Below are 15,133 nucleotides of genomic sequence, written 5' to 3' on the forward strand. Positions count from 1 at the left end.
TGTACTGCTTGTTTTATTCAATTTATTTATGTAGGTCATCACTGCAATGAACGCAAAAAATATGGCTCAAAAAGCAGTGTCAAAATTGCAATGCAAACCTGAAACAGTCTTTGGTTCATAGCACTGTATGATACTCTTCGGAGTGTATTCCAGGGCTCAGAGAATTTCAAAGCTATTTAGCATTGCCAGGCAGTAATATGTAGCAAAATGAATGTAAACAGTGTTTTCTGAATATTTCTCTAGGCTAGTGATGATGAAATGCAGCAATACACTTAAAAGGAAGAGGGTCATGGCCCCCTGCTCCTGTAGCACAGGCACTGGTCTTCAGGGAGATTCTCCTTGGCCAGCTATTTGTAGGCCTTTCCACTCACTTCAGTGGGAATTGGATGGGGCCTCATGTGAACTAAAATCTTGTAAAAATGTGCCATGGTAGCACTACAACTACACTGATGGTTACCACTTGCAATGCCAATTGCATATAGAAGTTAATAGGGAGAAAGAACTACATATTGTTGAACTACATGTTGCTTGTGCCATTAAAATGCATAGATGTTAAAAAATCTTCAGTTTGTATGTCAGTCACACTGAAGAATGTAGTCTATTTATAAATATGAGGTAAGAAAACTTAGCTCAGTTAAGGGGACTCTTTCACATTGGTAATACTTGAGATTTTTTTCCCCTATGTGCCAGTATTATCACTAGGAGATAGGGAAAGTGTGAACTTTCCCCCCTTCAAATAAAGCCTGGGTTTTGGATGAAATACTGCTGATTGATGTATCCCATACAACTTCATGCAGAACATCCCATCCTATCTTTTTTTAAATGACCTTTAGTTTGTATTTAAACTGCTGCAAGAAATCCTTCTTACTTCATAGGTACAGATGTATTTCAGAATTTCACTAGAGTAGAAACTTTAAGATCCTAGGACAAGATAAGCGCCTAAAAGAATACAATCATTAACAGATGCCAAAACCAAAAGCTGTTGTGTCTATAAAGATAGTGTGAGGTCTTCACTCATCTTCATCTGGTGGCAAAAATTCCAGATTCTAGGCTGCAGGTCATTTACAGAGAATGAAGAGCAGCATTTAATTATTGCTGGTTTAGCAAGATGAAGGAGATGGGAACATAAAATTGTCTTTGGCAAAAATTACAATTTATAAGTATTTAGCATAAATAGTCACAGTAAGTTATCTACTGCTTTATTTTAGAAGAATAACATTTATTATATCAATCTTCTATTATTAGAGGCAAATTTTCAAAACAGATTCTCAACTACGCATGCAAGATTTGGCCTGACCGTGATAAGTGCTATGCCCTTTATTTTGACTTCAGTGGGGGATAAGGTCACAGAGCACCACTCAGAAGACCTTCAGCTTATCACAGAACTTGCCTCTTTTTTGTGTGCGAACCTGTTTATAAACATATGATCTTATCCTGTAAAATGCTGAGTGGCCTGAACTAACATTGACCGCCCATAAATTCTCAAATTCTGATATGTTGCTTATAGGAGGTCAGCTAATTAATGACTTCCTATAAGCAAATAGCAAAATAAGCAAATAGGCTTAGTTGGTGCTTTATTCTGAGTTGTGTGTGTATTTGATATATTGTATTTAGCAGAGACGCTTGAGCTAGTTTCCCAGACCTGAAGAAGAAATCTGTGTAAGCTTGAAAGCTTGTCTCTCTCTCACCAGCAGAAGTTGGCCCAATAAAAGATAATACCTCACCCATCTAGTTATATATTTAGGCTTTGATCCTGCAACTTTGTACAATCAGACCCCTGAGCAGAATCCACTGCAGGACTGATGGCTTAGATTGAAAGCTCTTTCTGGCAGGGATCCTGTATTTGCATATGTTTGTACAGCACCTAGCACAAGTAACCCTGATTTTGATGGTCTATCTGGTTGATATGCTAATGTAAATATTTAATAGGTGCAGGGAACATGGTTAACCGCTGTCAGAAAATGGGAAAATATTATGGGACATCATCTCTTTTTAACTCTTGAAAAGGAAAATAAGGAGCTGTATTTCCCCTCTTTGGTATTTGCTGATGAAAAGCTGAAAGAACTAAATAATGAAGAATTTTCCCTCTTGTTTGAGAAGCTGTGAAAATTGCCCAAATGATGCTACAGAGACATTTCATAATGCATAGAGAAGACATTTGTGGCTGTCCCTGGCTAGCTTTAGTCAGACTCTAAGTATTATTAACCCATTTTGCTGCAAAGGGGCTAACAGCCCTTAGAGACCAATCTGTGCAAAAGTCTGTGTTGCAGACACTTTGTGCCGGTCACGCGTGGCGCGTTTAGCTGCCCCCAGCAGTGCGTCATGCGGCGCGCAGCGGCGCGCGGACGGCGGACCTCCGGGCATGCGACAGAGCTGGTCCGCTGGTCCCGTGTGGCTCAGCTGGACCCCGGCGGCCCGCGGCCGCTCCGCGGCGGCGGCGCCGGAGCGCGCGCGCGCATGCGCCAGGCGGAGGTCCAGCCCCAGCCCAGCGCCGCCTCCGCAGTCATGCCATGCCTGGTCGGGTCGGTCGTCCCCGGGGCTGGTGGGACTCGCCGGCATGATGGCGGCGCAGGTCCGCCGCCCAGCCTGCCGCGTCAGGGGTTTAAATAAAACAGAACTTAAGGCACAGATAGGTAGAGCTCATTAGGAATTTTTCATCAGAAAATGCCAATTTGTCAAACTGTTTACAAAACACAAGTGATTTTGAAGATTGGTGTCAAAACAAGTTTAGAAGGTGTCAGAATTAAGAATTCTGGTTGGAAGTGACTTTTTACATTTTGAAATTTAAGCTGATAAGACCAGAGAAGAGAAATGGTCAAAAAGTGTTTATGGGAAATGTTTTGTTTCATTGATTCAAACTGAATGTGTTTTTGTTTTTTAATTTATGAATATTGGAGATCGACATTGTCCCAAACTCAAATATTCACAGGATGGGGAAAAAATGTTTCCCACCCACTGCCCTATTTTGGCACACCCATTCAAAGGCAATCTCGCATTTACAAGGTTGCCCATATGGGTTTGGGGTTTCTTTTCCACTCCTGCACAACCTATCCTGGTAAATAAAAGCTTTGAATATTTTCCTGGTTTGCCCATTGCCTTTTTGAACAAGACCTTTCTCTCTCTCTTGGGGACATGCCTCAGGGTAACATCCTCTGATAACCTTTGCTGTTTTCAAATAGGAAAATAGAGAACATTCATATCTTTCTACAGCCTGGATTGATATGACTATTGTCACAATTGTTGTTATATGTTCCAGACAAAATAAAAGCAGCTCATCCTGCTGATATCTCTGCTTCCTTAGAATAAAAGATATCAGAAGGTAATAAAGCATGACACCTCTCAAACTAGTATGTCCCAAAACATTTACCCCAGTTACATCACAATTTGTGTACTACTTATTGGAACATACTTTATGTTCCATTCCTGTGAAGACATATGCTATCAAATGTGAATATTAGGAACATTTTCAATGTATAGATTATCTTAGATCAAATGATCTCATGTGTAAAGTGTAATGTTCATATTTAAATAAAGGCCTTTATTTGACTGTTGATAGATATCCAGTAATCACCATCAACACAAATAATTTTTACTGATGACTGTCATATCAGTACATTACATAGGAAGAATTCTCTAATTTTGTAAAGGGAGCTGTAACAGAATGTGTTGTTATTAATTTGCATAGAAATCTTGTTACATTATTTACACAAAGTCCTCCCCCAAACACTCCCCACTAAAGAGAAACTTCCTCTGGAGTCAACTAGATAGTCCTATGTTGGTAGTCAAACAAAGAGATGAAAATAAAAACGTGTTTGTTTGAATTTGGGATGAAGTTTCTTTTAGAACAAATAACACCGCAAACACCAAAAGCAGTGCAGGGAGCTGCATCCTTACACTGCTTTAGTGTAGTGATGCCATTAAGTGCAGTGGGGAAAAAACACCACCCACAGAACCTCTGAGGGCCTGTCCTTACCCGAGATCTTGGCAGATAGTTTCTCCTTTACTTAACTATAAACAACTTTGTTTTAAAATACATTTATTTGTAATGTTCAGAGTCAACATATCTATTTTGCTAAATATTTGAAGTTTGTTAGTTTTTGTATTTTAATAAAAAACATTTTAGTTCATCTTAAAAACAATACCTAGCACATCTATAGTGCTTTCTGTCTGAGGATCTCAAAGCACTTTACAAACACCAATATGTTGAAACTTCGTTCCACTTTTGAGGTAGGAAAGGGTCATTGTTCCTATAATATCCCTGTTTTGCAGGCAGGGAAAAGTGAAAACACTAAATTTTAAGGAAGTTTTGGAAGTCTAAACTATTTAATGTGATGGTGGGTAGACCGATCACTGCTCTCAAATGCCAGTAAATATAACTATGTATCATGTAGTGTAGTAATATGTGCTTTGAATACATTCTGATTTTTTTTCAGTATCTGCAGATAAGTTCCTTTCAAATTTTTCACATGCAAATGAAAATTATCCATTTGCTGTGTCAAATAAGAAAAAACACATTTTTATTGTACTATCCTAGGATAGCTTAAATTTCTCATAGTGTGATTAAAAATATATCTAAGGATACTTGGGATTTAGATATTGAATGTTAGTTTGTAACACATTCAAGCATATGAACTGGAATATTCTTTGTGGTCTCCCTATGTTGTCAAATGCAATAAAGACGTTCAACAGTGCTTTACATAAGAAAAAAAATCACTGTGCTAAACTGAAAGATGCTTGTATTTGAAAGGAATTTATATCATCTTTTTTCTGCATATATTCTCTAGTTATACAAAATCTGAAAACATGAATTAATAGTTCATGATGAGGAAGATTAATAATTTGTCAATTAATAATTTTACTTACATATTGCAATTTTATTGTTAAATCATTTATGTAGGAAGGAAAATGGTTGATTCGCTTCCATGCTTTTTGCAATTCAAAGGGTTCCTTTTTATACCATGTTTCCGCCACGAGATCTTTAAGTGATTGGGATTTCAGTTCTGTGAAAATCATCAAAACAAAATTTTTTTTTTATTCTCTATTTGTTAAACTTGTTCCATTGTTTTATGCCAAAGTGGTTAGTGGCTGAAATCCTTTATGCCTTGCCTTGTGAAAAAAATAAAAAACATAACAGTTTCAGAGCTTGTGTATTTCGCATATTAAATAATTTGAAAAGAGCTACATTAAAATTGCATTAGGGATCCAATCCCCTATCGATCCACTGACAATTTGTGTGCCAAAATCCCAGGAGCATTTAGATTCCAGTGATCTAATTTAAATGAGCAAAATCAAATATTCAGGTGTATGGCTGGTGGTGCCCCCTAAGCATATCCTGTAAACCTACAGAAGTCAGTTCTGAGACCCATGTCATATCAGTGATCTTATGCAATACGTGCTGCAGTGTCTAGGCATGCAGCATGATCTAAAGAGACAGGATAAATTAATTAAATTGAATTTAATTAAAGCTATTTTAAGATGTTAAATTTACATGTGTAATGGTACTGTAACAAAGTGGTTTTTTTTTAAAAATAAATTTTAAAGAATTCATGAAAATGAATCTCCCAGTCAAATGCATATGTAATAAAGGATGGAAAAAATAGAATTTTGTAACAGGATAATTGGGGCTGAATACAATTTCAAAAGCGCTATTATCATTCATATATTGAAATAGACAAACTTTAGCCTAATGCCAAAGTCATGTCTTTAAATTTATTGCTTCTGTGATCAAGCTGAACTCCAATGAAATTAATGGAGGTGTGCACGCTTATGCCACTGTTGAATTTGTGAATTGACCGTACTAGGACTACACATGTACACAGATGTGGGTAAGTCTTTGCAGGATCAGAGCCTTAAGTATTAAAATTTAGTCAGTTTTAATAATCTAAGTTTTCCCCAGTTAATGAGTTAAGCTGGGTGTTTACCTTTTTCACATCACCGTTGTTTATAACCCATTTCACTTTGTTTTTTCTTTTTCTTGCACAATAACTGCTGTTTCGCTTAACAATTCAAGAGACTGTTCAAATAATTTAAAAAAGTTAATGAACTTTATAAAACAGGTTGCATATTACGTTCTGTAAAGCAGTGTGTGTCAAACTTCACCCTGAACTAAACCTGTGCAACTGATTTGGAATTGTTGAGATGTAATGAAAGGGATAGCTTGGTGCACTCTCTCTGTATAGGCTAACTTTTACACAGTGGCCTGTGGTTGTCAACCTTCCCGGTTTTGCTGAGAGTCTCCTGGAATTGGGCTCTATCTCCCAGAGGCTACCGAAGCCAAACCGGGAGATTTTAGGCCACTAAAAGTCCAGCAGCGCAGTGGGGCTAAGGCAGGCTCCCTGCCTGTCCTGGCCCTACACTACTCCTGGAAGTGGCTGGCATGTCCCTGTGGGGAGGGGGCAGGAGGTTCTCTGTGTGCTACCCCCATCTCGAGCACCAACTTCACAGCTCCCATTGGCCAGGAGCTGCGGTCAATGGGAGCTGTGGGAGTAGTCCCACAGGCAGGGGAAGCATGCAGAGTCCCCTGGTCCCACCTCCCCAGGGGCCATAGGGATGTGTCAGCCACTTCCAGGAGTGGGGTGGGGCCAGGGAAGACAGGGAACCTGCCTTAACCCTGCTGTGCCGCCGATCAGGAACTGCCTGAGATAAGCTTGCCTGGCTGGAGCCCACCTGAACCACTGCCCTCGGAGCCTGCACCACAACCCCCTGCCCCAGCCCAGAGCCAGCACCCCAAACCCTCTCCCACACCCCAGCTTCAAATCTGAGCCCCCTCCCGCACCCCAATCCCCTGCCCCAGCAATCAGCTTCTTCCTGCACCCAAAATGCACCAGGGATGTTAAGAGTAAGAAGAAGGGTTTCTACAGGTATGTTAGCAACAAGAAGAAGGTCAGGGAACGTGTGGGCCCCTTACTGAATGGGAGAGGCAACTTAGTGACAGAGGATGTGGAAAAAGCTAATGTACTCAATGCTTTTTTTGCCTCTGTCTTCACGAACAAGGTCAGCTCCCAGACTACTGCACTGGGCAGCACAGTATGGGGAGGAGGTGACCAGCCCTCTGTGGAGAAAGAAGTGGTTCAGTACTATTTAGAAAAGCTGAACAAGCACAAGTCCATGGGGCCAGATTCACTGCATCTGAGGGTGCTAAAGGAGTTGGCTGATCTGACTGCAGAGCCATTGGCCATTATCTTTGAAAACTCATGGCAATCAGGGGAGGTCCCAGATGACTGGAAAAAGGCTAATGTAGTGCCCATCTTTAAAAAGGGAAGAAGGAGAATCCGGGGAACTACAGGCCAGTCAGTCTCACCTCTGTCCCTGGAAAAATCATGGAGCAGGTCCTCAAGGAATTAATTTTGAAGCACTTTGAGGAGAGGAAAGTGATCAAGAACAGTCAGCATGGATTCACCAAGGGCAAGTCATACCTAACTAACCTAATTGCCTTCTATGATGAGATAACTGGCTCTGTGGATGAGGGGAAAACAGTGGATGTGTTATTCCTTGACTTTAGCAAAGCCTTTGATACGGTCTCCCACAGCATTCTTGCCAGCAAGTTAAAGAAGTATAGGCTGGATGAATGGACTATAAGGTGGATAGAAAGCTGGCTAGATCGTCGGGCTCAATGGGTAGTGATCAATGGCTCCATGTCTAGTTGGCAGCTGGTATCAAGCGGAGTGCCCCAAAGGTCGGTCCTGGGGCAGTTTTTGTTCAATATCTTCATTAATGATCTGGAGGATGGTGTGGATTGCATGGATTACACCCTCAGCAAGTTTGACGATGACACTAAACTGGGAGGAGTGGTAAATATGCTGGAGGGTAAGGATAGGATACAGAGAGATCTAGACAAATTGGAGAATTGGGCCAAATGAACTCTGATGCGGTTCAAAAAGGACAAGTGCAGAGTCCTGCCCTTAGGACGGAAGAATCCCATGCACTGCTACAGACTGGGGACCAAATGGCTAGGCAGCAGTTCTGCAGAAAAGGACCTAGGGGTTACAGTGGATGAGAAGCTGGATATGAGTCAACAGTGTGCCCTTGTTGCCAAGAAAGCTAACGGCATTTTGGGCTGTATAAGTAGGGGCATTGCCAGCAGATCAAGGGACGCGATCATTCCCCTCTATTCCGCATTGGTGAGGCCTCATCTGGAGTACTGTGTCTAGTTTTGGACCCCATACTACAAGAAGGATGTGGAAAAATTGGAAAGAGTCCAGAGGAAGGCAACAAAAATGATTGGGGGCTGGAGCACATGACTTATGAGGAGAGCATGAGGGAACTGGGATTATTTAGTCTGCAGAAGAGAAGAATGAGGGGGGGATTTGATAGCTGCTTTCAACTACCTGAAAGGGGGTTCCCAAGAGGATGGATCTAGACTGTTATCAGTGGTACCAGATGACATGAACAAGGAGTAATGGTCTCAAGTTGCCAGTTTAGGTTGGATATTAGGAAAAACTTTTTCACTAGAAGGGTGGTGAAGCACTGGAATGGATTACCTAGGGAGGTGGTGAAATTTCCTTCCTTAGAGGTTTTTAAGGTCAGGCTTGACAAAGCCCTGGCTGAGATGATTTAGTTGGGGATTGGTCCTGCTTTGAGCAGGGGGTTGGACCAGATGACCTCCTGAGGTCCCTTCCAACCCTGATATTCTATGATTCTATGAAAATCCCTCCCAAAGTCCGCACCCCTTCCTTCATACCAACCCCATGCCTCAGCCCTGAGCCCTCCTCCCGTCCCCAGAGCCAGCACCCCAAACCCCCTCCAACACCCTAGCCCCAAATCTGAGCCCCCTCCTGCACCCCAATCCCCTGCCCCAACACTGAGCCCCTTCCTTCACCCAATCTCCCTCCCAGAGCTTGCATCCCACACTGCCTCTTGCACCCCAACCCCTTTCTCCAGGCTCAGCTCAGCCCCAGCCCAGAGCCTGCACCTTGGCCCCAGCCCAGTGAAAGTGAGGGAGAGTGCGGGAGAGTGAGTGATGGAGTGAGGGGGGGATGGAGTGAGCAGGGCGGGGCCTTGGAGAAGGGGCAGGAGAGGGGCGGGGTCTTGGGGAAGGGGCAGAGCAAGGGTGTTTGGGTTTGTGTGATTAGACAGTCGGCAACCCTAGTACTACTCAAAATTATTTTTACCTACGCTTCACCGTGTTATTCATACCAATGTTTCAGAAATCACTAGTCCACAAAATTCTTCTCAAAAGGTCAGTAAGAGACTTCAGAGAAACTCTGGGTGTAATGGGCCTGATCCAAAGCTCACTGAAGTAAATGGAAATCCAATAGACTTAAATGGGCAATGAATCAGGCCCAATGAAAACTGCTGTTCTTGCAAAGCGTGAACATTATATACAACATACAATCCTCAAGCAGTGTGAGGATTGGGGATATGATGCATTCCTAAATGGGAATAATCATATTCTAATCTCATTTGGTGAAATTCATGTGCCCCATGAAGCAAAGCTAAATAGGCCTTGTACAGGAGATGCAAAGTTAAACAGGTTCAAAAGATGCAGAGAATGTAATCCTGCCTTTGTCTCAGTCAGAGCTCAGGCTACCTGTGCAGCCAGGTTGAGGTTGCTAGTATCAATCCTTCTGCTGTTTGCCCCTCCTCCCCAAGTTCAGACTCATAGGCCATGCCCCCAGCATCTCCACAAATCCCCTCTTCTTCCACCTGTGTAGAATACATGCTACTGGGTCAAGCCCCATATTAGCTGACAACTACAAATTCCTCTTCCTCAGTTCCTGGCACCCTGCTGAGCAAAACCGCACCAGTTCAACTGTGATGTTTTGGCCCTTTCTTGACCATGGAGTGGCATGCAACATTTAACCCTTGGAGCACAAAGGAAACTAAATTAAAAACTGCTGTCATAAAAATATGGTCACCTTGATGCTAGGAAAGGCTGTTACGATTAGTTTTCATGAACTTCATACTAGCAATACTATTTCCCTTAAACTTTGGAACTCTGGTTCTTCCTTACACAAAAAGTCACAGTATTTTCACATATCTGTTACTCTTAAGAGCCCCTGTTTTATGTTTTTGTTTTTGCATTTTTTAAATAGCTGTGTTTATCTTTAAAGGAAAATTGCAGCTGCTTAACTAACCCTGCCAGTTCAAAACTTCATAGGGAAAGATGTTTTTTTCAGTAACATGACTAAATGGTGAAATGTTTGTTTGGTTTTGTTAACTTTGTAATTGGTGTTGCTGAGCCATTCTGGAGGTAGCCATTTTTTTTTAATAGGAAAAGTCACTTTGTCACTGTTGAAATGTGAGCATGTAATGAAACAGAGTCAACCATATTTCGGCCCACTTAAATGATTTAACAATAAAATAATTCCAATTTGGGGGCAAAGTTATTAATTTTTAAACACTATATTTTTAAGTTTTTCTTTGGGTTATAAAACTAAACTGAAGGCACGTTGGAAACTGGTTTACAGACTCTTCCTTTGGGCTATCGAACTAATAGTTTCCCAAGTAGGGCTGGCTGGTCAAACAGACTTCCATCCAATAGCATATTTAAGCATAGTGTAAGAATATAAGTAGTCTCATTGAAACCAATGAGATTATTCACATTTATAAAAATCGACATATGCAAAAACAGCCTCCACAACATTTGTTCAAATTCCAAATTGCTGTTTGGTTTGACATATCTTTTCCCCCTTTATTATTATATGGCAATAGATTTTTTTATCACATTATGGTTTGTGGAATAATTGTATTTTGACTGAATGCATTCATTGTTGTTCACATGTGATTATGGATATTCATTATTTGCTATTTGTTGTTCTTGTATTTAAAATATTTTAGTCCTCTAATAAACTTAAACCACCACACGCAATTTAGGTCATCAGTCATGAAGAACAAACAGAGAATATCAAATATTGACTGACATTTGTTTACTAAACTATAAACACTTTCAGAAATCAGGACTGTTTGCAAATTATTCTTGCACAGAAAAAAGAATAAAATGTGTCATCAATTTATTTGTGATTAATAATTTGAGCGGATGTACTCTCAAATCACCTCATTTTCAGCCAGACTAGACTTGGAAATGCTAATAAGTTAAAACAGTTAACAAACTTGAAATTACAGGTGGTAGTTACAAGTGCTGGTTTCAGAAACGGTAGGCTAAGATAAAGAAAAAGTTGGGACTTTTTTTTTTTTAGATGGTGGGAAATACCATTACTTTTTGTTTTTAAGATGGTAGAATTTCATCGGTTTCCCTCTCCCTCAGTTTGAGCACTTAACTGAAAATACCACCACCACCCCTCTCATAAAGCCATAGTTCATTTCTAGTCAAAGTACTTCTTACCCTTACCTTGTGACCCATTTCAGATGTGAAATATACCAGTAGATACTTTTTTTTTAATCTTAGGCTAGGAAATTCACCTTTTGGTGGCCAAGTGACAGTGGTATAAATTACTAAAGCTGTATACTTTAGTACTGTATACTGTTAGGAAGCAGACAATTTGCAAAATGTGCACACACAAACCCTGGATCCTCACAGTCTAATGTGCTTATTTCACATAAAAAGACACCACATTCTGTGCTCCAGTAGTTTCAATACACTTTGGCAGCAGCAAACTCCTTTTTTCTTAATTTACTACAGGATGGTGGCACACAGCATTTGATCAATAATAGAAAAGCCAGGCTCACTGTTTCTGTATATGAAGGCTTCTGTTTTGTTTTTATTTCTCTCTCTTTTGGTAAGCTACGTTGTTTGTCATATGTCTTTTAATAGTGTAATTACTATGTGAGCTGTCAATAGTCCTTGCAATGGTAATGTTGTCACAGAAACATACCAGCAGTTCTTCTAAGCAGTTTTTAAAAAAATCAGAAACTATTTCACAAATTTCTTTCATTGCCAAAAATGTATCTTAAAATGTGTTAACCATTTGTCTTTACTCTTTACTATGGATGCTGTCTGTCTTTGGTTAGGATAGGAACTAAGTGATTGGAGCCAAATGTTAAAGCAACAATTTATTATTTTGGTTTTGTTTTGTGAAAAGTCCATATTAAAAAGAAAAAAGTATCAGGGGGAAAAAGACTTTTAGAGGGCACAGCAGAGTGGACAGCAAATGTGTCCCTTAAGTAGCGCCAGGAGTCAGGAAATAATGTATATTAAATTCAAAGCAGCCATTCGTGTCTTCATTCTCTCCAAGAATGCTAGTACAAATCCAGCTGGCACTTCAGGTAGGTTCTCCAGCCACATCTGCCTGATGCATTTGGCAGAGTTGGTGGTGTCTGCTACTCTTAAAAAAAAATGCCCCAAATGCTATGAAAAGTATAATTCATTTATTTTAGGATTTCAGGGAACAGATAATCCACCACGTGGCAACAGTCCTCATCATCTTTTTCCTACTGTTGTAATTCTGTGTGGGAATCGTTGAAAAGGCCATGACTGTCATGCTTCATGTTATTTTGTTTAAAGTTATGGCAGTATCTTCATAATGTTTGCATTCTCTTCCTTACCTAGCAAGATGGCAAGTTATTAGCTTGGTGAAATGCTGCTTTTCCCCCTTCCCCATAGAAATCCTGAAGCAAAGATGATACAATGACAAGATAATAGTAGCCCGTTTTGACCACAATTGTACTTGGTAGTGATCAAGCGTTGTGTATCATAAACGTCTCAAGAACATACTGGAAATGATCTTATAAGAGTAGATTAATTTGGCCAAATTCTTCCTTGATGTAACTCCACTGACATTTGTGTTACAGCAGAGATGAATTTGACCCACTGCTACTTGAAATGTGCCTAATCACCTGTTTCCCTTATTAGGGAGACTAGATTGGGATACAGGGGCTGCTGGGAATGAGTAGTCTCTAGCAAAAAAAAAATAAAAATGGGATTTTGGACTGAGACTATAAGCAGGAGAGGGCCTGGGAATGACCTGATAAGAGGGTAAATGGATGGACCTGAGAACTTTATTTTGAACTGTTTTGTTAATAAAACTAGACCACAGGGAGCAGTGGTACTGGAGGGGAGGCCTGTGTGTGAAATTGGGGATGAAATTGGAAATACCAAGGGGAAACGGTTTAGACCTAAATGGCCAATGAAGACTGCACAGGAGCTGGGCACAGTCATGCTATGTACTCTTCTGAGCCAAACACTGTCTGAAGTTACAATTCTGCTAGCCTCCCGAAGAATGGGCAGACGAGACACATAAGAGTAAAGGCCATGGCTCTAATTTCACCTCCATGTTGGCCAGAAGAGCTGTCCCCTGTACACGTGGGAGCTGTATGTTGCATCCTTTCAAAGGGTGACATAGTGCATGACTTCCTGTGCCCCAGGAGACATTGGACCTACCACTGGCACAATGCAAGGAAGCCCAGAATTCAACTTGGATAACTTGGAAGGGGACATTAAAATCTTGTGTTTCTTGTAGTATCCTCTCTGAGATGATATATGAAAATATCTGATACCTGGCAAAATCTGTTCTGTTCCAAAACCACAATTGCTCTCAGAAGTATTTCTGAGTCTTTGCAGTAAGTGAGCTCTGGCAGGGACCATTTAAACTGTATCCACAAAATCCCCTGGGTGCTCCCTCCAGCACACTGTTGGCTCATTCAATTATTTTACACTTGATGCTTCTAAGTAGACCTTTAAATGCCTATTAATCATTTAGGTACAGTATTTTGCCCACTGTAACCCATAGCAAGAGAAAACTGTATACTTAAATTCATAATATACTTGCAATGCGATAGGGTTACTTTGGAACAACTATTTACTTTGGATGTTTATTATCGTTAATGGGAAACACTTTCCTACCCTCAATGGCATGCATGTTCCTTGCCATCCATAGGTGCTGCACTCAAACTATGTCTGGAGCTTGAAAGTGACTCCATACTCCAAATTAGAAGTGCCTTTTGATTTTATTCATGGTGTGAAATGGAAGGGGCTGGAGGTTTTCAAGTGAAAAAAATAACACAGCTATTACTGATCCTGAAGAAGGACAATTTTCTGCACAAGATTTAGGTCAAAAATGATTTCTAAGGTCTTTTACTTTGCAACTGCAGCAGGTATGGTAAATGGGAGTGAAACTACTATAGGTGCTTGGATGCCATGGTTACGAGTTAATCACTAAACCCTAGATTACAATTTGGTAATATCTAAGTGATAAGTCATGGATCCATGAGATAAATTCCTTTTATTATGCACTTTTGACCAGCACACCTGCAGTCTGCCCACTAATCCATCTAACTAAAGCACCACCTAACTAGAGCCGGTTTGAAAAAAGGAAATACTCTTCATGTTTAACTCCAATTTATTTTCTAAATTAACTCCAATTTATTTTCTAAATTAACTCCAATTTATTTTCTAATTTTGAAATTCAAGCTTTCATTGCAATGAAAAATATTGACCAATTATCAAAAAGGAAGAATTAATGAAAATAAATAGAAGTTCTTTCTCCTTTAAATAAAATAACCATCTCTAGTTCTAAAATCCAAAACCTCCCCATGGATTGAAATGGCCACCATTTTTATAAAAAATCAGCATGCCAGAGAAATGTTTCCTTCTTTTCATTCAAATGTACAATTTTACCCCAAGATTGTTCTAGATTCAGGTTCAGACTGGGTAATATTGTGTTCTGTGCCAGTGAGAGGCATACAATATGTTAACTTTTATAGCCTAACCAATCTAGAAATGAGAGCTAAATACTACCAATTTCTTTCTTCCTTACAGATCCCAGAATTCTGCACTCAACAGGGTAAGTTCTTGAGATATCAAAGTTCAAAGCTGTGATGCTTTTATGCATGGAAAAGCTATTTTAGAACATTTTGTCTCTCAAAATGTTTCCTTCCTTCTGAACCCTGTACAGTTGGACTTATGATAATTAAGGCGCATATGTTTACAGATAGAGAGATGCAAGATGTAGACTCAATTAAAAAAAAAACCCTCTAAGAAATCCCAACTTTTTGAGTAAAATGTGTCTCACAGAGAACACATGATAGTGTGAGTCTGATATATGGATCCTGTAACTTTTTTACTTTTGTGGTTCTCATCTCATTTCTGTGTATATGGTTCCTTTTTGCAACCTGAAAGAGGCTTTAATGTTTCTATTTATGTATACTTGCACATAACTCACTCAGAGTGTTAGAAATTTAACAGTAGCCACTGTAGATGAAGGATTCTCACTCTAGCCATGTTACTAGGGTATAA

General features: G+C 40.1%; 1 protein-coding gene across 4 annotated transcripts in view; it reads left to right on the top strand.

The window, feature by feature from the left end:
* Positions 1 to 15,133, top strand: part of ADAMTS19 (ADAM metallopeptidase with thrombospondin type 1 motif 19) — a 381,231-nt gene that overhangs the window by 58,892 nt on the left and 307,206 nt on the right. For 2 of the 4 annotated variants that reach the window (XM_039544208.1, XM_039544211.1), the window contains exon 2: positions 14,657 to 14,681. The exons of 1 other annotated variant lie outside the window; for it this stretch is intronic. The gene's annotated coding sequence lies outside the window, so the exon portion shown is untranslated. Of the gene's footprint in view, positions 1 to 14,656; positions 14,682 to 15,133 lie in introns of those variants that run through there. One more of the 4 variants, XM_039544210.1, reaches the window with a different exon arrangement.

This window comes from Mauremys reevesii, linkage group 6, assembly GCF_016161935.1.
Source record: "Mauremys reevesii isolate NIE-2019 linkage group 6, ASM1616193v1, whole genome shotgun sequence".
NCBI lineage: Eukaryota > Metazoa > Chordata > Testudines > Geoemydidae > Mauremys > Mauremys reevesii.